The sequence below is a fragment of the Pelodiscus sinensis genome, chromosome 31 (assembly GCF_049634645.1).
Source record: "Pelodiscus sinensis isolate JC-2024 chromosome 31, ASM4963464v1, whole genome shotgun sequence".
Lineage (NCBI taxonomy): Eukaryota > Metazoa > Chordata > Testudines > Trionychidae > Pelodiscus > Pelodiscus sinensis.
In genome coordinates, this window is record NC_134741.1 from 4,439,057 (window position 1) to 4,464,020 (window position 24,964).

Here is a 24,964-nt window from a genome sequence, read left to right on the forward strand (position 1 = left end):
CTCTTAAATATCTCCACAGATGGGGGTACCACAACCTCCCTAGGCAATTTGTTCCAGTGTTTAACCATCCTGACAGTTGGGAATGTTTTCCTAATGTCCAACCTAAACTGCCCTTGCTGCAGTCGAAGCCGATTGCTTGTTCTGTCCTCAGAGGCCAGGAAGAACAAGTTTTCTCCCTCCTCCTTGTGACACCCTTCTAGATACCTGAAACCGCTATCATGTTCCCCTTCAATCTTCTCTTTTCAAACTAAACAAACCCAGTTCTTTCAGCCTTCCTTCATAGGTTATGTTCTCTAGACATTTAATCATTCTTGTTGCTCTTCTCTGGACCGTCTCCAAATCTCCACATCTGTCTTGAAATGTGGTGCCCAGAACTGGACACAATACTCCAATTGAGGCTTAATCAGCGCAGAGTAGAGCGGAAGAACGACTTCTTGTGACTCTGGGATTCATTAACAGGTGTGTTTAGAGCCAGACACATTTGCTTCCCTGGCCAAAGTCTCACGCTGATTCATATGTAACTTGTGGTCCACTATGACCTCTCTCTGTGGTACTCGCTCCTAGACAGTCGCTTCCCATTCTATAGGGTGGAACTGATTGTTCTTTCCTAAGTGGAGCACTTTGCATTTGTCCTTATTAAACTTCATCCTGTTTACCTTAGACCATTTCTCCAATTTGTCCAGATCACTTTGGAGGATGGGGTCATAATTCAAAGCAGTTGCAACCCTTCCCAGCTTGGTATCTTCTGCAATTTTAATAAGCGTACTCTCTATGCTGGTATCTAAATCGTTGAAGATACTGAGCAGTATGACTTGTAGACATCTACTGATTACTATTCTAAGTGATTTTTAACTTCCTCTTTTTTATTTTATCTTCTAAACCCTATTCCCTTCCAACTAGCATTCACTGTTAGGTATTCCTTCATCAGGCTTCTAGGTGAAGACCAAAAGGAAGTCATTAAGCATGACTAAAATAAGCAGTAACCTCATGTAAGTTGTATGTGAGACGGCTATCAAACGTGTTACTAAAAGTCTAGGTATACCATGTCCACCACTTCTCCCTTACCCACAGGACTTGTTATATTATCAGAGAAGCCTATCAGATTGGTGTGACATTTTGTTCTTTACAAATCCATGCCGGATGTTACTTATCACCATATCTTCCAGTCATTTGCAGGTGAATTCCTTAATGACTTGTCCCATTTATCTTCCCTGGCAAAGAAGTCTGACTGGTCTGTAGTTTCCTGGGTTGTTCTTATTTCCCTTTTTTATAGATGGCCATTATATTTTCCCTCTTCTGCAATCTTTCCTGTCTTGAATGATTTTTTCAAAGATCATGGCTTTGAGTTGGGCCTCCTGCTCTGATCCAGCACCCTCACACCAAAGGCAGTTTTAGGGGGACCTCAGTGAGTAGCCAACAGGGGAATAAGCCTAGGAAATGTCAGAGTGGAGCTCTGGTAAATGTGGCTTTCAGGTGGCTGATGTTAGGAACATGACAACAGGGATACTGGGTGAGACCAAAGGTCCATCTAGCCTCGAATCTTGTCTTCCAACAGTGGCCCATTCCACATGCCACAGAGGGAGTTGAAACCAAGGGAATCCAGTGACCCCTCTCTTGTCATCTGTTTCCAGGCTCTGACTGACCGAGCCTAGGGTCACCATTGCTACCCATTCTGGTTAATAATCATTGGTGGGCCTAACCTTCATGAACTGATCTAGTTAAAAGCCCTGGTCTTCACAACATCCTCTGGCACGGAGTTCCCCAGGATGGCTGTGTGAAGGAACAGCTTTGTGTTTTTTAAACCTGCTACGTGTTACTTTCATTTGGTGACCCCCTAGTTCTTATGGGAACAAGTGAATAGCTTTTCTTTATTCACTTTTTCCACCCTGTCATGATTTTGTAGCCCTTTAGCGTATCCTCCCTTAGTCTTTTCTTTTCCTAAGCTGAAAAGTCCCAGGCTTTTTAATCACTTTTCATATGGGACCTGTTCCAAATGCTTCATTATTTCTGGTGCCCTTTTCTGAAAGTTTTCCAAAGACAATTTATCTTCTCAGAGATGAGGACTCCACGTCTCTGCTCAATATTTGAGTTATAGGCTAGCCATGGTTTTATACTGAGGTGGTAAGAGATTCTCTGCCCTTTCGTCTATTCCTTTTTAAAGAATTCTTAATATTCTCCTTGCTAATTTGACTGCTGCTGCACGTGGAATGAATGCATTACTTAACATTTATTGACATTAACTTTCATTTGTCATTTTATTGCCCCATCAGTTAGTTTTGAGACCTCTTTGAAGCATTTTGCTGTCTGCTTTGTTCTTAACTATCTTGAACAGTTTATCACCTGCCAATTTTGGCACCTCACGGTTTACCCCTTTCTTCAGAACATTTATAAACAGGTTGAATATAATTAGTCCCAGTACAGACCCATGGGGCATACAGCTCCTCTTTCCATTCTGGAAACATACCAATTATTCCTACCCTTGATTTCCTTTCTCTTTAACCCAGTTATCAGTCCATGAGAAGACCTTCTTTCTTATCCCATAACTCTACATGACTTAAGAGCCTTTGGGGGGGGGGAACCTTGTCGAAGACTTTCTGGAAACCTAAGTAAACTGTCTTCTAGCGACCACTTGTCCACATGTTTGTTTGACCCCCTCCCCCTCCAAGGAACTCTAGTAAGGCAGAACTTCTCTTTACAGAAAGCTTGTTGACTTCTTTTCCCCCAACAAATTATGTTCTTCTGTCTGACAACTATATTTTTGACAGTAGTGTCAGCTAATTTGCCCAGTACTGACATTAGACTTAGTCTGTAATTGCCAGGATCCTCTCTAAAGCCCTTTTTAAAATATTGGCATCCCATTGGTCATTAGGAGCAGAAGCTGATTTAAAAGGAAGGTTACACAGGTACAGTTTGACAGTTGAGTTTTCAGAACTCTTGGGTGAATGCCATCTGATCCCAGTGATTTGTTGTTGATCAATTTGTTCCGTGTGAAGCCTAAATCCACACTCTGGCACAATGAATACAGAAGTGGGGGCCTACAAAAGTACCCCCAAACCTTACCTTTCCAGGCTTTGGTATAAAGCTTCCCCCAAAATCTTAAACCTAGATTTTGGGATAAAAATCTGTTGCCACCATCCAAGTAACGGTAAAAAAAACCAGGAAAGAGATCACTTAGGAAATATCAACCCTAAAGTAAAACCAGGACACACAAATTAAGCAATACCAGGTTAATAAGAAAAGAACTTTTATTATCGCCACAATACTCCTGTTACATGCATAATGACTAGATGGAAAAGTCACCATTTAATATACTCATGGAGGACCCTTATGGGCCAAAAGCTGGGTTACAAAGGAGAGACCCATTTTAAATGCAGAAATCTAATTTCCATTCTCAAACTGTAAAACAATAAAATCTAATGGGTTTATCTAAACTTTACCCTACTTACAGATAGTGAAAAGTCTTTTCTTTGAGAGACACATGATGTCTGTCCCCCTCAATCTCTGGAGAGAAACTGCCCAGACACAAAGGAGGGAAAAAACAAAAATTCCTGTGTCCCAGTTTGAAATTCCTACCTACCTTTCTATTGGTGGCCTGCTACTTGGTTAGGTAAGGGACATGGTTAACCCCTCAGTCCCCAGGCTGCTGGCTAGCCCTCATGGTCATGACATTCCTGAAACCACCTTTTAGTTAGTTGAAACTGGGAAAATTCCTCAGATTTGTCACCTCAAAAGAATCTCAGACTTGAAATCTCTCCAATATCCTCATCTGTAAAGACGGAAGCGAAGAATTCACTCAGCTTCTCCCCAACAACCTTATCGTTTTTGAGAACTTTTTTAGCATGTTGCTGGTGAAGTGGACCGCCTGGCTGTTTAGCAGGCTTCCTGCTTCTGATGTACTTAAAAAAAAAAATGCTGTTCCTTTTTGAGTGTTTGGCTAGCTGTTCTCCAAACTCCTCCTTTCTGTCATTTCTTCAATTTTTACACTTAATTGGACAGATTATGCTCCTTTGTATTTTCCTCACTAGGATTTAACTTCTACTTATTAAACAATGCCCTTTCCCCTTTCACTGCTTCTTTACTTGGTGGTTAAGCCACAATGGTATATTTTGCTTCTCTTACTGTTTGTTTTTTTTAAATTTCGGGTATCCATTTAAGTTGGGTCCCTATTACGGTGTCCTGGAAATATTTCCATACAGCTTTCAGGGATTTGATTCTCCCCCCCCCCCCCATATACCTTTTTAATTTCGGTTTAACCAGCCTCCTTTTTGCATAGTTTCCTTTTCCGAAATAGAATGCCACAGTGTTGGGCTGTTGAGGTGTTTTTCCCAGCACAGGGAGGTTAAATTGTATTACATTATAGTCATTATTTCTAGGCAGTACAGTTATATTTATCTCTTAGACCAGATGCTGTGCTCCATGTAAAACTAAGGCAAGAACTGCTATTCTCCTTGTGAGTTCCAGAACCAGCTTCTCCAAGAAGCAGTCACTTAAGGTATCAAGACATTTTATCTGGGCATCCTGAGGGGACATGTATCCAGTCAATCTGGGGATAGTTGAAATCTCTCCCTCCCCCTCCCCTTATTATGAAGGTTTTTATTCTCAATCATCTCCCTTAGTCAGTCTCGCCTTCTAGTCCGGTGGTCGATAATATATCCCTCAGGCTATGTTCTTCAGACATGGGATTTCTAACTGTCATGGCTCCTTCCCCAGTCTGGCATGATAAATGCAGAAGTGGGGGCCAGCACATGTCCCCCAAAGCCTTATCTACCAGGCTTGGTATAAAACTTCCCCCAAAATCTTAAAAACCTAGATTTTGGGAATAAAACTACCGCTGCCACCACCCAAATATTAATGATGAGATTAGGGGAAAGATCATTTGGGAAATCTCACCCCATTATAAAAATCAGGACACACAAGTAACCAATGCCAGGTTAATAAAAAGAAAAGAGAAACTTTTTATTATTATAATAGCAACATTCCTGTTGCAAGCATAAGGATCAGATGTAAGGGTAACACAGTATACTTATGGAGGAATTACACCATAGGCTAGAACTTAGTTAAAAAGAAAAGCCAAACATCTCTTAAGCAGTACCAGATACCAGATCCCATACCCAACCCTTAAAACAATAAAGCCTAACGAAACTACCTAAACTTGACCCTACTTACAGAAAATGAAGAATGGAATCTTGGGGGGGGGGAGAGAGGGAGAGATGCTTGCCCCTCTCTGTAGCTGCAGAGAGCACACCCAGAGAGAGAAAAAGAAAGGAAAAAACCCAAATTCCTTTGTCCGAGTTTGAAAGTCCCACCTACATTCCTACTGGTCACTCCACCTGGCTAGGTGTAGTTAACCCCTTAATCCTCAGGCTGCTGGCTAACCCTCATAATGACACTAACCATAGAGATTCTGTGGAACCTTTCTTTTCCTTTGATTCTGCATTTTTTCACATATGGTGCCACTCCCCCACCAGCACGACCTGTTCTTCAATACATACTTTGGTGTGACTGTCCCATTGTCCTCATTCCACCAACTTTCTGTGACTTTCTGTGTATGAGTAGCCTTTTTATGAGGCGCACTCATGCACCAGTCTTATTTAGACTTCTAGCATTTGTGTATAAGCTCTTTAAACATGTCACTGTTGAGCTGTCTGCCATTTCCTATGTTAGACTTTCATTTGATTCTCATCTGATCTTACTGATCTTTCATCCTCTCCTACTTAATAGAATATAGAGACTCTACTAATAGACTGCCCCCAAGAGATGTCTGCCCAATCCATGCGCTCTTCTGCACCCATCAGCTTTCCCCCAGCCCTTAGTGTAAAAACTGCTCTAAAACCTTTTTAATGTGAAGTGCCAGCAGTCTGGTGCTATTTTGGTGTAGATGGAGCCCATCCTTCTCGTACAGGCTTCCCCCCCTCTTTCCCAAAGGCTTCTTTGGTTCCTAATCTAAACCCTTGCTCTCTACACAGTCTCATTCACACCTTGAGACTCTGAAGTGGTGCCTGCCTGTGTGGGCTTGTGCATAGAACTGGAAACATTTGAGAGTTTTCCTGGGAAAGGTCTAAGGAGCTCAGACAAGTGTCGCTTTTGTGGGAGTGGAGGGGAAAGGGTATTGTGCTGTGGGCTGATAGGTAGAGTTTCTAAGTGTCAGTTGAGTGTTCCTTGCATGCTAGTTGTAGGGACTGTGTAATCATGTGCTTAGCAGTTTGAGAAGTGTGAATTAGGAGTGCTTTGTGGGGGGGGGCCTTCAGGGGCTGATTGGTTTGGAGCCAATAGCCTTCTAACAGGCAGTCAGAGCCAACCAAGAGTGTCTACTGTCAATTTTTTTCAGAAAAACAGCCATTTTCCCAAGAAATCTTGAATTAAATCTACACTGCAACTGCATTCTTTCAATTTTCTTTTAAAAGGACTGAGGGGTTTCCCCCACAGTGGTAACCCTCTTTGTTGGAAATAAACCAGGACACTCTGGATGCAGATGAAAACAAGCGGAGGATTTATTACACCAGCTGATGGAGTGACACGCAGGGGTTACCCTGGTGAACACTGGTTAATTAACACTATACAATAGGTTATATAGTCAGCAGGTGGACGGAGGAAAAATGATTTGATAGGTCTAGCAGCAAGACGAAATGAGCACATAAGCCAATAGAACTACTAAAGATTACATAACATCTCCGCCCATTGCAAAGTAACAGCTCGTTAATATACAGGTGGTTATTGTTCAAATGCCAAAACATGTCAGCAAAACAGTAATAACATTTAGTCTGCATTTATGATGATGATGTTTCTTATAGCAGGCGGGTATGGCCTTGAGTTGGTGCAGCACTGGGTTCTCAGGCTCATTATCTAGGAGTGAAGCAAGAAGCAAGACAGTTAAGCAAATTTATGAATGTTATCTTAAGCAAAATGTGTTAGGTTACTAACTGGAGTCCAGTTCGAGTGTCTTAGAATGTGGTTGCTATGGTGCCCAGGGTCTTTTTCTGTCTGCAGTTCTTATCCTGACTGTGGGAATGGAGTTATGCTGTTTAGAGGCCTACTAGCACTTTTAGGGCTACCTCAGTTTACCCTACAGTTCCCTCCTTTTGACCTTAGGGTTCTTTGACCCGCCAGGACAAATACAGTAATTTCAGGGTGTTCATTCTGCGCTGGAAGCAAACAATATGAATGTTATGATTGAAACTTCGCACATAACTTGGCACAACACTACTTAAATCTACCCCTAGGGTATTTGCCAGTGAAGCCGCTGCCCATGATTTAGGTTTGACCTCTACTGTCTGGTCGAGTGCCTCAGAGGTAGGTGTTTGGCATGGTCCACAGTGTTTCCCTATCTGTGTGTACTTCAGACGGCCAGCCCCGATATATCTTTGGGCATTGGCCAGCAACTCCTCGATCTTTGCCTGCAGGCCAGTAAACCCTCCTCTTGGTACTTACTTCCGCTGTGCCACTCAGGATCTCATGTTAAGTAACTTATCACTGCCGAAGTGCGATAGAGCTGCATTCCACCAACGGTCAGGATCGCCCGGTGGGGAACTGTTATGCACACAGACGGATATGTAGACGGGTAAGATGGAGTGATCTGTCTGGGTAGTCAAACACCAGTAGGTACCGTTTATTTGGACCAGCTCGATGTTTATTTGTTTTTCTGTGAGAACCACATTAAACCTAGGCAGATTCGTCATGATGTTAAATGGGCAGGTACATAAAATTTTTATCAAAGTGGGTGCAATAATCCCTGGATACAGGGAGGTTTCTACACCTTCAGAATAAGCAATGCTCTCTACTCTATCTATATGCTCTTGCTTTGGTACAGGCAGGGAGGTTACCATTCTGATTATTGTGAGTGAGGAATCCCCAGAGGGGCTAAAACAAATGGTTATACTATGGCCTGTCCAGGTGGGCCTATGGGTCCTCATGAATTCTCTACTTCCCCACTCTCATGGATAGGCACAGGGAGGATGGGGACTCACCACTTCCATAAGGGCTGGGTGGTAGTGGCTAAAGCTTACCCTGTTCTTCAATACTGGCTTTTTAATTTCTTTAATTTAGTTTCATTAACAATCTAATTAGTCTCTGGTCCAAATATCTGGTTAGGTTTAGTGAAGTGGACACAGAGCTGGGCAGATCCTTCAAACTATTTAGGTTCACTTGATTAGCTTGGCTAGTGTCTAGGCCTTTACAGGCACTGGATATTACTGCATCTACCAGCCTGGACATAAGTGCTACTGACAATTTCCAGGCCCAAACCAATCTGCGATGGTATCTGCTAAGTCCCATCGTTGCCTAATCAGGCACTTGCCAATTCGATTAGCCAGTCTAGCACACAGCTGGTCTATACCAGTGTGGAACATCACCAAGGTAAGGACTAGTGACAGTTGTCTTAGTTCTGGGACGGGTCTGTTCAGGAAATGATGCACAATTGGGAGGCTCTATTTTGTCCTCAAGGACTTGGTTAATAAAACTTAAATGAGGGCAATTTAGCAATGGCCCTTGTTTAACAAGTGACAGCCATGCCTTAGGGGTTACCTTTGTTTGGGCTTTAAGTGGTAAGCCCCAGTGGGAGTCATAGAATCATAGAATAATAGGACTGGAAGGGACCTCAAGAGGTCATCGAGTCCAGCCCCCTGCCCTCAAGGCAGGACCAAGCTCCTCCTACACCATCCCTGACAGATGTCTATCTAACCTGTTCTTAAATATCTCCAGAGAGGGAGATTCCACCACCTCCCTTGGCAATTTATTCCAATATTTGACCACACTGACAGTTAGGAATTTTTTCCTAATGTCCAATCTAAACCTCCCCTGCTGCACTTTAAGCCCATTACTCCTTGTCCTGTCCTCAGAAACCAAGAGGAACAAATTTTTGCCTTCCTCCTTGTGACACCCTTTTAGATATTTGAAAACTGCTATCATGTCCCCCCTTAATCTTCTTTTTTCCAAACTAAACAAGCCCAGTTCATGAAGCCTGGCTTCATAGGTCATGTTCTCTAGACCTTTAATCATTCTTGTCGCTCTTCTCTGTACCCTTTCCAATTTCTCCATCTTTCTTGAAATGTGGCGCCCAGAACTGGACACAGTACTCCAGCTGAGGCCTAACTAGTGCAGAGTAGAGTGGCAGAATGACTTCACGAGTTTTGCTTACAACACACCTGTTGATGCAAAAAAAAGCAAATATGATTCTAGGTTGTAACAGCATCACACTGACTCATATTCAACTTGTGGTCCACTATGACCCCTAGATCCGTTTCTGCCATGCTCCTTCCTAGACAGTCGCTTCCCATCTTGTATGTATGGAACTGATTGTTCCTTCCTAAGTGGAGCACTTTGCATTTCTCTTTATTAAACCTCATCCTGTTTACCTCTGACCATTTCTCTAACTTGCTAAGGTCATTTTGAATTATGTCCCTATCCTCCAAAGAAGTCGCAACCCCACCCAGTTTGGTATCATCTGCAAACTTAATAAGCGTACTCTCTATCCCAATATCTACATCATTGATGAAGATATTGAACAGTACGGGTCCCAAAACAGACCCTTGAGGGACTCCACTTGTTATCCCTTTCCAGCAGGTTTTAGAACCGTTAACAACAACTCTCTGACTATGGTTATCCAGCCAATTATGCACCCACCTTATCGTGGCCCTATCTAAGTTATATTTGCCTAGTTTATCAATAAGAATATCATGCGAGACCGTATCAAATGCCTTACTAAAGTCTAGGTATATGACATCCATCGCTTCTCCCTTATCCACAAGGCTCGTTATCTTATCAAAGAAAGCTATCAGATTAGTTTGGCATGACTTGTTCTTCACAAACCCATGCTGGCTATTCCCTATCACTTTATTACCTTCCAAGTGTTTGCATATGATTTCCTTAATTACCTGCTCCATTATCTTCCCTGGGACAGATGTTAAACTGACCAGTCTATAGTTTCCTGGGTTGTTCTTATTCCCCTTTTTATAGATGGGCACAATATTTGCCCTTTTCCAGTCATCTGGAATCTCCCCTGTCTGCCATGATTTTTCAAAGATCATAGCTAAAGGCTCAGATACCTCCTCTATCAGCTCCTTGAGTATCCTGGGATGCATTTCATCAGGACCTGGTGACTTGCTGACATCTAACTTTCCTACGTGATTTTTAACTTGTTCTTTGTGTATCCTATCTTCTAAACTTACCCTCTCTCTGCTTGTATTCACTACGTTAGGCACACCTCCAGACTTTTCGGTGAAGACCGAAACAAAGAAGTCATTGAGCATCTCTGCCATTTCCAAGTTTCCTGTTACTGCTTCTCCCTCCTCACTAAGCAGTGGGCCTACCCTGTCCTTGGTCTTCCTCTTGCTTTTAATGTATTTATAAAAGGTCTTCTTGTTTCCCTTTATGCCTGTAGCTAGTTTGATCTCATTTTGTGCCTTTGCCTTTCTAATCTTGCCCCTGCATTCCCGTGTTGCTTGCCTATATTCCTCCTTTGTTAGTTGTCCTAGTTTCCATTTTTTATATGACTCCTTTTTTATTTTGAGATCGTGCAAGATCTCCTTGTTAAGCCAAGCTGGTCTTTTGCCATATTTTCTATCTTTCCTACACAGCGGAATTGTTTGCTTTTGGGCCCTTAACAACGTCCCTTTGAAATACTTCCAACTCTCCTCAGTTGTTTTTCCCTTCAGTCTTGCTTCCCATGGGACCTTACCTACAAGTTCTCTGAGCTTATCAAAATCTGCCTTCCTGAAATCCATTACCTCAATTGTGCTGGTCTCCCTTCTACCTTTCCTTAAGATCATGAGCTCTATTCAGTCAGTAGGTCTAACTTCAGTGGCTTGATGTCAGTGTTTAGCTTCTTTCCCACAATATTCCATACAAACTTTAACTCAGAGGACTGTGTATTCTTTGTCCTTGTAGTGTTCATGTTACAATAAACAAAATAATTGTGTGAATGAGGGGAGGCCCAAGGCTGTGTATTCCCCATTGCTATTAGTGTATATTTGTTCTATGTATGTGACTTGAAGGAGGTTACATTGACTAGAGTCACTGTTTCTCTTATAGGACCAAGCATGGTTCACAGATGTTTAATTGTTAATTGGAACCCATGCAATTCCATAATTCTTGAGGCCTTTTAAGACATCAGGCACCAATGAGTAGCAGGACAAGTAGCTGTTATTGCAATGGTGAGGTTACTAGTTTCCTCATTGTTGTGGGCATCTTTACTTAAATATGCTGATGTCCCACTTGCCTGTATTGTTACTTATAGATTTCTTATTATCTCTGGCCAAACCACTTTTATGGTTGGTGTGCAAATTTGCAGAAGCTAAATATTTTGTGTAGCCATTAAAGCAAAACCAATCCGGTGGGGGAGGGGCTGGTACCCCACTCCCAGTCCTTCTGTTCATGTGATGCACTCCTTGCTTCCTTCCAGTTCCTTTTTTGTTCACCTGTGGGAGACATTGTTAACATTCTCCTAGCCTAAACAATTACTAAACTATTATCCTTTTACTGAATTTTAAAGTTGCCAATGGATTAAGTTTAGAGTTGCCAATGGATTGGGCCCAATTATTAATTTTGTTGGTTTAAATTCATGCTTCTGCTTTACTTAAAATTATCTTTTCATTAAAACAATTTTCTATACACAACAACATTTGCAATATGTATTACATTTAAGACACACAAGACAAACTTGGACAGAACACAAACTTATGTCATGACACAGAGCCATGGTTTGTTGTTGTTGTTGTTGTTGTTTTACTTCAGCTGGCACCAGCGCTTTCTGATGATCTGAAAGACAAGAAAACATTTCTACCCACATTGGGGTAGTGCATTATATTTTAGAATACTTTTTCTTTACAGATGTTCTTTCCTAATTTTTATTAGCCTGCTGTTACCTAATGGTATGCTTTGTTTTGCACACCAGCTTCAGAGGGTTTGAGTAAATTACTTCATTGTTCAATTATTAAGTTAAAGATGACATGCTTCAGTTTCCCTCTTATACTGCAGTCCAGGCTCTCTTTTCCTTTAATGTGTGAAGCTTCAAATAATTTACTGCCACAGAAACTTTTTCTTAGAACAAGGCACTTGCTAGTTACTATTTCAGCAAGCAAAAAGGTTTTCTTTTCCTGAAAAGCATATACAACGTTACAGGCTTACTTATGGGGGACAGTGCCCCCCCCTTTCTAGAACAGACAGGCAGTTTGCAGACACAACCTTGGATCTGAAAGCAAGCTAAAAGTGCTATTAACTCAGCCTTGAACAGAGACACAGTGACGTTTCAGGGCTTGGATTTTTAAAACAATGCTTTGTTTTCTTAAAGAGTAAATTTAACCTTAAGGATTGAATGTATAGATTTCATTCTTTTATACAGTTAACCAGTTAAGTGTCAATCGAATTTCTTATTTACTTTCTACTATACCCATAGGACTCTATAAACTCTTTGCCTTCTCCTTTCTCATGCCTTTTTTTCCCCTCTTCTTTCTTATGGTCTATCCTGATTTCTGCTAAATGACCTTTCCTAATGACACAAGTTTATCTAATATTAATTTGGTAAGGAGAGTGGGCTTTCCAATTAGCCCTCACACCTTATTCTTTTCAATATGTAAATCTAAATGTGTATTATTGCAGTCAGCTATTAATTTTAAACTTCTCAGTATAGGGTTTTCATAACATCCATGCTGCAGCAGTTGATCTATGCTGCTGATTCTGGGGTGGATCACTTGCCCATGCTCTGTAAGGAGATTTATGTTGCAGAATGTGTCCCCTTGTTAGGGCAGATTTAGCTTCTGGAGATTACATCTTTAAATTTAATTTCTACCGGTTGACTTTAGGGTGGTTTTTAGGTTACTTCCTCCCACGCCCTCAAGCTAATTATAACAGCGTGTGAGGGAAGGGTTTTAACTGTTTTTTTTTTTTCCTCTGGACGGCCTCTACTCGTGCGTTGAAACATCCTTGAATTGCCTGCGATTCCAGCTGGAGAGGCTGTAGTTATCTATTTGCTAACCAGGAGATTCTCAAGGCCTTAAGTTGGTTGGCAGACTTTCCTACTCTTGTATTGTGTTCTGTGTAAATGTTTCTAACTAAAATGCCTACGGTCAATATGGCTTGATGGTCGGCAGGCATTCTTTCCTTGAGAATTTGGAGGAATACTTCCCATCAGCTGTTAAGTTTATTTGCTTTGGATCGGGCAAAGTTGTTACTAGAGCCCGTTTTTCCATTGGGAAGAGCTGATCCTTTTAGTTACCTTTCGTGCCTCCTCTCTATAATGATGTATAGCCTATATGGGGCTGGGCATAGAGAGGAGTAAAGGGGTAATGTGCCAAATTCCCCCCTAAGCTTGGGAGAGGCGGCACAGTTGATATGGGTGCGCCAGCTGGGAAATCCTTTCCTCTCACTCCCAGTGCATTCTTTTGGCTCAGAGGCACTGCTGCTTGTAAGTTACATTTCTTACCATAGGGAGGATTTCTTTTTGCTTTTCTGAGCTTCAATTTTATCCTTCAGGGCTTTAATTTCTTTTCTGTCAATCCGTTAAATGCTTACAGGTCCTTGGACCATGATGCACATACATGTAGTGGGTGCCTTTCTGCGGTGGGGTTATGCTTAGACTGATCCCCATTCATTTTAGTTATTCAGGGGAGTATTTTGTCCACTCCTTGTTTGTTCAGTGGCTTATAGGAAACTAAATCTACACACTCCAAAGAAGGGGTCTGCTGCGTCTAGTGTCAGACCTTATTAGCAGCTTATGAAATAAGGGGAGTCATCACTCCCTCACATATCCGCTCGGCCTCAAGGTTTGGCTGACCCCCCCCCTTGCATTTAAGACTTTGTCAGTGGCATTCACACCTCATACATTCATTTGCATTCATTCAGATGAGTGATTATAAATGTGGTTTTCAACATACTATCAGTAGGAGGAATAGGATTATCCCTAACAAGAAAAGGAGCACTCCCTGGGATTGCTCCAAATCCCAGTAGTTGTTTAAAACAGCCCACGGATTAGTGTACTCAGTCATTGGTTGCTAGCAGTCTTATTCCCTAGCAACCAATGCTAAGGTATGACATACAAACACACAACACGTGGTCCGGAGAACGCAGAGGTTTGGCGGATCACACTTTCCAGCTGTAACAGCTACAGCTCACTCTCAGACCTTCCCAGTCCTTCCGGACAGGCGCTGGGTTCTTTCTCTTCCAGTCCTAGACTTGGGTGCCTTGGCTCCCAATCCGGCTGGGTTTAATTTCCAGCTCTGGCTCAAACACCTTGCTCTCGACCCGGCTGACTTACGGAGGTTACGCGCAGTTTTCCTCCCTGCTTCTGCTTTTTGGTACCTCCTCGGGGATTCCACACACGACTTAACTGTCCCTCTTTAGCTTCGTCTTTCAGACGTACTCTTAGGGATCAGCCTTTTCCCCCGAACTTCCATGTGTGGCTTATACCGTACGGTCTTCTCTTCTTGTAGCACCTCTTGGTACCTTCACAATTGCCGGCGGGGATTTGCACTATGCAAGAGTGTGTACATTAAGTGCCTGTTGGGGGGCGTCCGCCAGGTCTTACAATGTTACGTGCAAGGAGAGAGTGGGTCACCAGTTTGTGCTGCCTGCCGCCTTGCGTACTCGGCCGATCCCGAGCTTAACGTACGGCTCAATCACTCCCTGGTGATTTATCCAGTCTCTCCGTAACGAGCCCCTTAGTTCTAACAGTACACAACCCTCTTGTGCTCGTCCCCTGTGGGGGGTTAGATGTTCCTCCCTCCCTCCCTCTTTCATGCCTGCCTCATATACTTGGTTCACCCTCATCCAGGTATCTCATGCCTCAAATGGGAACGGAACCAGGATGTGTCTGAAGGAAACCAGAGACATCGACCCCTAGACCTAATGAGGTGGTAAATTAAATATACTCACCTCTCTTGGGTTTCAGTCTCCAGCTCCCGATCAGCTCACAAGCCTGAATCCCGGACGAGCCCCCAGTTTGTTGGAAATAAACCAGGACACTCTGGATGCAGATGAAAACAAGCGGAGGATTTATTACACCAGCTGATGGAGTGACACGCAGGGGTTACCCTGGTGAACACTGGTTAATTAACACTATACAATAGGTTATATAGTCAGCAGGTGGACGGAGGAAAAATGATTTGATAGGTCTAGCAGCAAGACGAAATGAGCACATAAGCCAATAAAACTACTAAAGATTACATAACATCTCCGCCCATTGCAAAGTAACAGCTCGTTAATATACAGGTGGTTATTGTTCAAATGCCAAAACATGTCAGCAAAACAGTAATAACATTTAGTCTGCATTTATGATGATGATGTTTCTTATAGCAGGCGGGTATGGCCTTGAGTTGGTGCAGCACTGGGTTCTCAGGCTCATTATCTAGGAGTGAAGCAAGAAGCAAGACAGTTAAGCAAATTTATGAATGTTATCTTAAGCAAAATGTGTTAGGTTACTAACTGGAGTCCAGTTCGAGTGTCTTAGAATGTGGTTGCTATGGTGCCCAGGGTCTTTTTCTGTCTGCAGTTCTTATCCTGACTGTGGGAATGGAGTTATGCTGTTTAGAGGCCTACTAGCACTTTTAGGGCTACCTCAGTTTACCCTACACTCTTTCTATGAGGAAAAAGCCTTTTTCTGGAAGAGCTCTTTTGGAAAAAGGCATATGTGGACAGGGAAGAGCTCTTCCAAAAAGTGTTCTGGTGGCCACTCTGTCCATAGTAATCAGACTGAATAGACACTGTCTTTGAAAAAGCAGATCACTTTTTCAATGAGCTTTGGTGGTGTGGATGCTCTTTTTTTGGAAGAAGTTCTTTCCAGAAGATTTCTTCCAGAAAAGCTTCTTCTGAAAGAAGCCTGCAGTTTAGACGTAGCCCAAGTGAGCAGCAAACAGGGCAAAAGCCAACAGGGGAGTTTGCCTTGAACAAGCCCTAGAGGGGTTGGTCTCTTGGTTTTTGTTTTTTTTCTCTTCTCTCCTCCTTTTCAGGCTTCTAAGGGCAATAAATACATCTGAGGAGTCTTAGAAGGAAGGTGGAATGGTTAGTAAATGGCCAGAGGTGATGTGGATGGTGTCTGCGATAGGAGGCTTTCTTCATACAATTAAGAGAAGCTTCCAGATGACAGGCCATAGTTCTCATGGGAGACTTGACTCACCCTGATACCTGTTGGGAGACCAATGCAGCAGTACACAGACAATCCAGACAATTTTTTGGATAATTTTGGGTAGAACTTCCTGGTACAAGTCCTGAAGGAACCGACCAGGGGCCATGTGCTGCTTGATATGCTGCTCTCAAACAGTGAGGAACTAATAGGGGAAGTAGAGGTGGGTGGCAACTCAGGAAGCAGTCCTCATGAGATAGGGGAATCTCAGGATTCTGACAAAAGGAAGAAAGGGGAATCTCAGGATTCTGACAAAAGGAAGAAAGGAGAGCAGATGTGGGAAAAGCTGAAGTATTCAATGCTTTTTTTGGTCTGACTTCATAGACAAGGTCAGCTCCTAGACAATTACATGAGGCAACACAGTACGGGAAGGAGGTGGGCAGCTCTTGGTGGACAGAACAGGTTAAGACCTATTCATAAAGGTTAGACGTACACAAATGAATGGAGATAGGGGAGTTGGCAGATGTCATTGCAGAGCCATTGGTCATTATCTTTGAAAACTCATGGACATTGGGAGAGGTCCCGAATGATTGGAAAGGCAAATGTAGTGCTCATCTTCAAAAAAGGGAAGAGACAATCCAGGCAACTACAGACGGGTCAGCCTTGCCCCCCAGAAAATTCATGGAAGCAATCCTGAAGGGATCTATTTTGAAGCACTTGGAAGAGGAGAAGGTCATCAGGCATCGTGAACATGGATTCACCAAGGGTAAGTCGAGCCTGACCAACCTGATTACCTTCTGTGATGAAGTAACTGTCTCTGTGAACATGAGGAAGTGGGTGGATGTGATGTGCCTTGATTTTAGCAAAGCTTTTGATACTGTCTCCCATAGTGTTATTGCCAGCAAGTTAAGGAATTATGGATTGTAAGGTGGATAGAAAGCTGGCTAGATAGTCAGGCACAATGAGTAGTGATCAACAGCTCAGTCTGGTTGGTGGTCAGTACCCCAAGGATCGGTTCTAGGGCTGGTTTTGTTCAACATCTTTAGTAATGACCTGATGAGGGGATGAATTGCACCCTCACCTAGTTTGCAGATGACCCTAAATTATGGGGGAGAGGTAGCTACATTGGAGGGTAGAGAGAGGGTCCAGAGTGACCGAGACAAATAGGAGGATTGAGCCAAAAGAAATCCGATGAGGTTCAACAGGGACAAGTGCAGAGCCCTGCACTGGGGACAGAAGAATCCCAAGCTCTGCTACAGGCTGGGGACTGACTAAGTAGCAGTTCTGCAGAAAAGACCCTGGGGATGACAGTGGATGAGAAACTGGACGAGTATCACCAGGGTGCCCTTGTGAGAGAAGGCTAATGATGTATTAGGGTGCATTAGGAGGAAGGGCCCTTTCAAGAGGAAGACCTGCAGGGGAGGTCCCTCCCCAGCCATGCTCTCCATGCGAATTGCAACAGAACACACATGAGCAGAGACGGCCTCAGTTCCCGCTCCAGCCATTTTCCCTTGTGCCTCTACCTCCCTTGGCCCTCAGACAGTGCTGGGAGGGATTGGTTTTTAAACCAGCTCCCTCCAGTGTCGACTCCGGTTCACTCCATGACAGGGCAGCCCTGCCCCGCACTCAAGCCCAGGGAAACCACCTGGTGCCGGGGGCGGAGAGGGCCCCACCCACACAGCCCTACCAGGCATGCTCCAAGGGGAGCACAGGTATAAAAGGCTGCTGGCCTGCTCAGAAGGGGCAGACTGCGGCCCGAGCTGGAGCTAGCGCCCAACGGCCAGAGCGGGAGTCGCCAAGAGTGCTGAACGCACCGCTGCTGGGCCTCAGCCAGGTTCAGCCCCAACGCTGGAGCCACCGACTGACCCCCTGTAACCCGGGCACTGGACCAGACACTGCCAACCCCGACGTTGCTGGGGGAAGTACCAGTACAGCCATCCGACCAACGCCAACAGGTGGGACCGCGGCAGGCCGGGGGCAGGGAGCTGTAAAAGCCCAAGGGCTCGGGGCGTTGCGGGGAGGAGCCCCTGCTGAGCCAGTGGTGGGAGCCACTTGCCACTAATAGGGCCCTGGGTCGGGGCCCCCTACCCCTGCTGCCCAAGACCCCAGTGAGTGGGGGCTGGAATAAAGAACTTTGGGACTAGGCCTCTGGGCCTGCGAACTTTGGACTAGGCCGTGAGGCCATATTTCCCCTAAAAAGGGGCATCACGCTTTGGGCCGAGGCCCAAGCTGGTTGGATTATGTCCCAGAGGAGGGTGGCAACCCCTGTCGAGGGGGGGGGGGCCCAACACTCCCTCTTGCTGCCCCTCTCTGATAGGCTGCAAGGGGAAAGGGAAGTGACTAGTTGCATCAGTAGTCAACTATCTGATAGGCTTGTGCTTATCCGATAGTCAATATTAGGTGGCTAAATGATTTTAGAAAGATAAAGCTGCAGGTGGTCCCCTAACAAAACTAGACTCTCTGGTTCTGAGACAGCCAGCATCTGTAATCTGGTGGCATGCCTCCCTTTTCCCTTAGAGGACAATTCATTGTAGGTAAACCAAACATAAGGACAATTTATTTAGGGAAAAACTACGAAATGGGGAATTCAGTGTGTAACCAGTAATTTAAAACAAAAACAATTTAACCTGTACCATAGCCAGTCCCCACTGAACAAAGTATGCATTTGGCTGAGCCTAAATTATACAGTAAGTATTATAACAAGTTTATAGAAACCTTCTTGAAAGTTCCCAAGATGGACAGCTGCTCAGGACCTCGGATCTCGTGGCTCCTGGAGAGCGTTGACAGAGGAGCATGGAGGAGAAGAGACTTCCTTGCTGCCCATGGAAGGTAACTGGCAAAGTCGCTTGCTATCTGGTGCTAACTCTTGGCTTGACAAAGCCCTATCTGAGTTGATTTAGTTGGGATTGGTCCTGCCTTGGGCAGGGGGCTGGACTTGATGACCTTCTCAGGTCTTTTCCAGCTCTATGATTCTATGATATGTGGAGTCTTCAGTGTGGCTGCAGCTGTTGGGACTGGAGTCTTGGATGACATGAAAGGAAAACCCCACACAACCCGCCACTGGGATGGGCATCCCTCAGCTGTTCTGCTGCCAACCTTTTATGCCGTCTAAGGCAGGAAACTCCTGTGAAGGAGACCCTGTAGCATCTGCCCCTACATGGAAACCCTGTAGGATCTTAGAACATAAGAATGGCCGTACTGGGTCAGACCAAAGGTCCATCTAGCCCAGTAGCCTGTCTGCCGACAGTGGCCCCAGAGAGGGTGGACCGAAGACAATGATCAAGCGATTTGTCTCCTGCCATCCTTCTCGAGCCTCGGACAAACAGAGGCCAGGGACACCATTTCTATCCTCTGGCTAATAGCCTTTTATGGACCTAACCTCCATGAAATTATCTAGCTTCTCTTTAAACTCTGTTATAGTCCTAGCCTTCACAGCCTCTTCTGGCAAGGAGTTCCACAGGTTGACTACACGCTGTGTAAAGAAGAACTTTCTTTTATTAGTTTTAAACCTGCTACCCATTCCTTTCCTTTGGTGTCCTCTAGTTCTTCTATTATGGGAACTAATGGAGAACTTTTCTGTATGCACCCTCTCCACACCACTCTTGCTTTTATAGACCTCTATCATATCCCCCCTCAGTCTCCTCTTCTCTAAGCTGAAAAGTCCCAGTCTCTTTAGCCTCTCTTCATATGGGACCTGTTCCAAACCCCTGATCATTTTAGTTACCCTCCCCTCTCCCACCTCTTTTTCCCAGTCTCCCCCAGTTTTGTTCAATAAAGAGATTCTATTTTTGAACACACGTTTTCTTCATTTTGTACATCAGGAAGGGGGGCTAGGGAAGGAGGTGAGGGAGGAATGGGGTACGAGCCCCTGATAGGGAGGACTGGGCTGGCTCTGCGGGCTTCTCGGGGTGGAAGTTCTCCTGCAGCCCCCCGATTGCCCCCTCTCCCGGGATGGCAGCCTGTGGCAAGTGCAGCGGGGGTGATGGCCAAGTGCTGTGATGTTCCGCGTGTGGGCACTCAGGGCACCCCAAGCCAGGACTGCTTCGCAAGCGGGAAACCCTGAACTGTCTGTCCGGGGTGGGGGTCAGGTCCCTTTAAGCACAGCCCTCGGCTAGCCTGAGACAGCAGCTCCACGCTCTAAGTCCTCATCTGATGCCCTGCCAGCACTGCTTCTGGCCATCCTTAACCTCTGTTCAGGGTCCACTCTGTGTGGACATGCTAGTTTGAATTAGCAAAACGCTAATTCGAACTAGTTTTTAAGTCTAGCTGCGCTAATTCGAATTAGCTTAGTTCGAATTAGCGCTGTAGTGTAGACATACCCTCAGTCTGCTTCTGTCTTGACTATCCTAAACAGTTTGGTATCATCTGCAAACTTTATCACCTCACTGCTTACCCCTTTTCTCCAGATCATTTACGAATAAATTGAAAAGGATTGGTCCCAGGACTGACCCTTGGGGGACACCAGTAGTTACCCCTCTCCATTCTGAAAATTTACCATTTATTCCTACCCTTTGTTTCCTGTCTCTTAACCAGTGTTAAATTAAATGGGTTGCATTAATAGTAAGGTTACAATTTAGCTGTAGCCCAACAAATATTGACTGGTGGTTATTATAATTTTTTGACTTTTCTCAAAATTGTGCTTGAGTTAAGAGATTATCTAAATTTACATGATAATCTGAGGGATAAGGGTGCCAGGAAGGGTCTTTATCAGCTGCCTCGCTTCCCCAGTTTTGTAACTTAGAATAGTTTGCTTCTATAGCAGTGATGGGGTCTGGAGATTGGGATGTTGATGGAGAGTTTTGTCCACACAACCAACACTTAGATAAATTCAAAGCTTTGGCTATAGCTACAGTTACATGAATATAAGAATTTTTAGTCCAAGCAACATCAGAGCTTAGAGAATTCCGCCATTCAGCAAGGGTAAAGAAAGAAAGGAGAACAAGTAGAATAAAATGTAACATACTTAAAACTTAGGCTTCCAACATAAAATTAGTAACAAAACTTAACAACACCTACAAAAAAACTAACAATCCCTGATGCCTTTCTAGATCCTGCTAGTTGTCAATCTTTGTCTATGGGTCTTAGATGGTAGAATTCATTAAAAATGGGAGGTTTACCACCCCTTTTCTCTGATATAGGAGTTTATTGGATATATATATATATATATATCTCCCCAATAACAAACTCCCAGGATCATAAAAACGACAAATCTTGTACCAAACAATTCAGTCGTGGGGATTAAGTCTTTTTCCTTCGTGATCGTAAGTTATATTGTGGAGACTTTCTGTAGAATGTGTAACTGATTCTGCTGTAATTGGGAGGTGCAGTAGCTGAGAACTGATGGAGATCAGCTGGGGGAGGTACCTTTTTGCAGTGCCATTCGTGTACCCAGCTCTGGAGTCCTTCACATTTTACAGCGGTGTGAGTGGTTAGCAGGACTTGGGCAAGGCCCTTTCCAGAGAGATTGGGCATTTGTCTGCTGGTGTGCCTTTATGTAGACTCAGTCTCCAGGCTCTGACATTTTTACACCAAAGATCACTTTTTAAATGAGACCAAGCCAAGATCTACTGTCCCGCCCCTTCCTTGAAGCTTTTACCCCTTCCTTGAATCCCCGCCCTCTCTATTCTCCTCCTCTCCATCACTTGCTATCCCCAATCCTTATACTGCTGATTCTAAAAAAAAAAATTGTTGTAAAGCAGGCTTTTTCTGTCCATGGCCTTCGCGTATAGCCCATCCAGCCACACGAAGCAGCTTACAGAAAATGTAGGCCTGTCACACTTTGAGAAAGCATAACTTGTAAGGGCACAATGCAGTTTTTGTGAATGGAATTTGACCTTACAGGCATCTGGGGACTCACAGACGCCAAAATAATAGGGAGGTGAGTATGACTAGATAAGTGCCTAGCTGCACTTACAGATAAGCCTCATTTGACCGTAGCTTGACCGGTCTTAGAGGCAAGAGAAAAAAACAAACATAGGGTAATAAAACACAACTGTCTCACTAACTATGCCCCATCTGGTCCTGTCCACGAGGGGATCACGCATACATCACGAAAATTCCTATAGGGCAGTATTGTCATACTACCTCATCACTAGCCTATCAGGTCCTGCCAAATGCAGACCCTAGCATGGCATTAGATATCGAATTTTTGTATAAAAGACCCTCAATCCCTTGGTTCTACGGAGGTTCCATGTATTGAGGGCACGTGTCTTTTTTTGCCCAGCTAAAGGATTGATCACCCTGAGGCTGCCTTTGAATCAAATATAGGGGTGCACGAGTCCTGAGCATGATCCGAGTTCTAGTGTGTCTTTGTGTTATCGTTGCTGGATTTGTAAGTATTGCTTAAATGTATTACTTATTGGTTTAATAGTTAAATTGTGTTAATTTCACTGTGTAATTCTGTAAAGTGCATCTAAGTTCTGTTAACCACACTGTGTAAATTGTATAATTTTGTGTTGTGTAGTAGTGTTGTATTTAGGTTAAGTATAAGTGTTAGAAATAGAAGTCTAGGAGTTAAGTTGTAAAAAGTAGATTTATGACTAACTCTACCAGCTGCAGAGGGGCTGGCTTTAGACAAAGTTTTTATTATCATTATATTGTCCTTGTTTTTGTATTTTCGTTAAGCAAATTAGAGACATTGATTTAAGTGAATTGTAATCAAAGAATTGTAATCACTTGGGTATAACTGTGCCCAAGCTTTTCTACGCTGTAAAAGTATTAAACAATTGCTAGTTTAAACACCTACTTGTTAATTGCTGCTTTTGACCACTTAATAAAAATCATTTGTTTCACCATCATCCAGTAGTTTCTGCAGGGGAGGCAGGGTGCCAGGGGGAGCAAGGGAGAGGGAGCAGGAGGGCAGGGGACAGGTTTGGGGCAGGGAAGAAGGTTTGGAGGCAGGGAGTCCCCTACACCATCCATGGAGGGAAGCCTCCGTCCTGCGCTCCCTCCCGGCTGAGCTCAGGGCAGCTGGACTGGAGCGAAGAGAAGCAGCTTCTCTTCACTCCTGCCCAGCTGGCCTGTGCTCAGCCCAGAGAGGCTGCGCCTAGCTCCAGCTGTGCTGGAGCAAGCTTCCTCGGGAGTAGCTGCTCATCAAATGAGGAAATCAAATGTAAACCCCTGGCTCTATTTGCAAGCAGTTGACTCTGTTTGCTCAGTGCCTCTAAGGAGAGCAGCATGATGGGGCCGTCATTCTCCATGTGGGAATTGAGGCATGGGATGGTTGGCTTCAGAGGCCAGATTCAATAGTTTCTAATAGTTAAACAACTTTCCCCTACTCCATCCCTTCTAGGTACCTTTGAATTCCCTCAGTCTCTGACAGTGCAATTGTTTTCTGGGAGAAAGCATTGACTTGTTCTTCCAGTTCAGGGGAAATCTCCTCTGGCAGCTGGAACTGCCCCGTCTCACACCTGGACAGCAACAATTCCATGTGATTCTATTTCATTTACAGATGATAAGATTTGGCTAGGAAGTCTCAGCTCTAACAGGCCTGGAGGAGTTAGAATTCCTTGAATTCCCCCAGCCTGAGAACAGGGGCAACACAGTCCATGGATATTGAACCTTCCCCTGAAAGGTTCCAATGCTGTTCACCTCTGGCCCGGAGAGACCAGCTGGGGACAAAAGTGGAATTGAGTCTCAATGGGTAATTCTCTCTTTGGCCTCCAGGCACTGAGGGACAGGATGTTCCCAGGTGAAGGGCTGCAGGAATCTGCCCACTAGGAACCAGACTGAGGGTATGTCTACACTACAAAGTTAATTTGAACTAACAGACATTAGTTTGAATTAACTTTGATAGGCACTACACAGGCAAATGGCTAGTTTGAACTTAATTCAAACTAACAGACTAACAGACTGCTTAATTCGAACTAGGTAAACCTCATTTCATGAGGACTAATGCCTAGTTCGAATTAACGAGTTTGAATTAAGGGCTGTGTAGCCACTTAATTCGAACTAGTGGGAGGCTAGCCCTCCCCAGCTTTCCCTGGTGGCCACTCTGGGCACTACCAGTGAAACTCTTCTGCCCCCCTCCTGGCCCCGGAGCCCTTAAAGGGGCATGGGCTGGCTACGGTGCCCACTCCAGGTGCAAGCCTGCCAGCACCCAGCCAGTAGACCCTGCACCTGGCACGGCACAAGACAGCCACCCGCTGCCACCCAGCCCTCTGCCTCTTCCCGGGGCCAGGCTGGTGGCTCCCAGGAGCCTGCCTGATCTAGTGCGGACATCGTGGACCTCATCCACGACCTCCACACTAGGCACAGGAAAGTGACCATCTAGGGTAGGACAGCTGCCAGCCTGGCCACCCAGGAGCAGGTTTGCATGAAAATCAGGGTGGTCCACTGAGACCCCTGACCCTGAGCCCTGAGGTTAGAACGGCCGTACTGGCAAGGAGTTCCACTCAGCGCAAAAATGCTCCCTTTTGGTCTATTTTTAACTTGATTACTTATCAATTTCATTCTGTCACCCTGGTTCCTGAGTAGGAGAAAAAATAATTTATTTGCTTTTTGCATCCCTGTATCATTACATAAACCCCTTTCCAATTGCCCCTTGCTCGTCCCTTTCCCAAGCTGAGAAGAAGATGTTCCACGTCGTCTTCTCAGCTTGGGAAAGGGACGAGCAAGGGGCAATTGGACAGGGGAACTCCTGCGAGCTGCTTTCCCAAGAAGAGGCATTTCCAAAAGAGAAGATGGCTAAGCCCAATCCCCTACACAATAACCCCAGGAAATAACAATGGACATTGGGATAGCTCCCTCTCAGGCAGCGCTACTGAATGGGTTTGGCTGGGGTCCAGCTGACTAATGCCATCAATGGAAGAATCCCAATGAGACTTCTCAGCCCAAGTGCAGAGACTGTGGAGTCTCCCACTCCCAGCCCAGTGGCAGAGGGGCAGCACCCTGAGGAGGCAGGTCCTGAGGTGGAGG

The 24,964-nt window shown here is 44.6% G+C and overlaps 1 protein-coding gene and 1 long non-coding RNA gene across 3 annotated transcripts in view; both read right to left on the reverse strand.

Annotated features, from left to right (window-relative positions):
• Window positions 1-24,964, reverse strand: part of LOC142821594 (uncharacterized) — a 184,784-nt gene that overhangs the window by 44,317 nt on the left and 115,503 nt on the right. The gene's annotated exons all lie outside the window — the stretch shown is intronic.
• On the reverse strand, window positions 14,959-19,206 carry LOC142821653 (uncharacterized). The gene is made up of 2 exons (XR_012898341.1): window positions 18,764-19,206; window positions 14,959-15,334 (listed from the first exon to the last, which is right to left on the reverse strand). It is a non-coding gene; the product is annotated as an uncharacterized LOC142821653 (long non-coding RNA).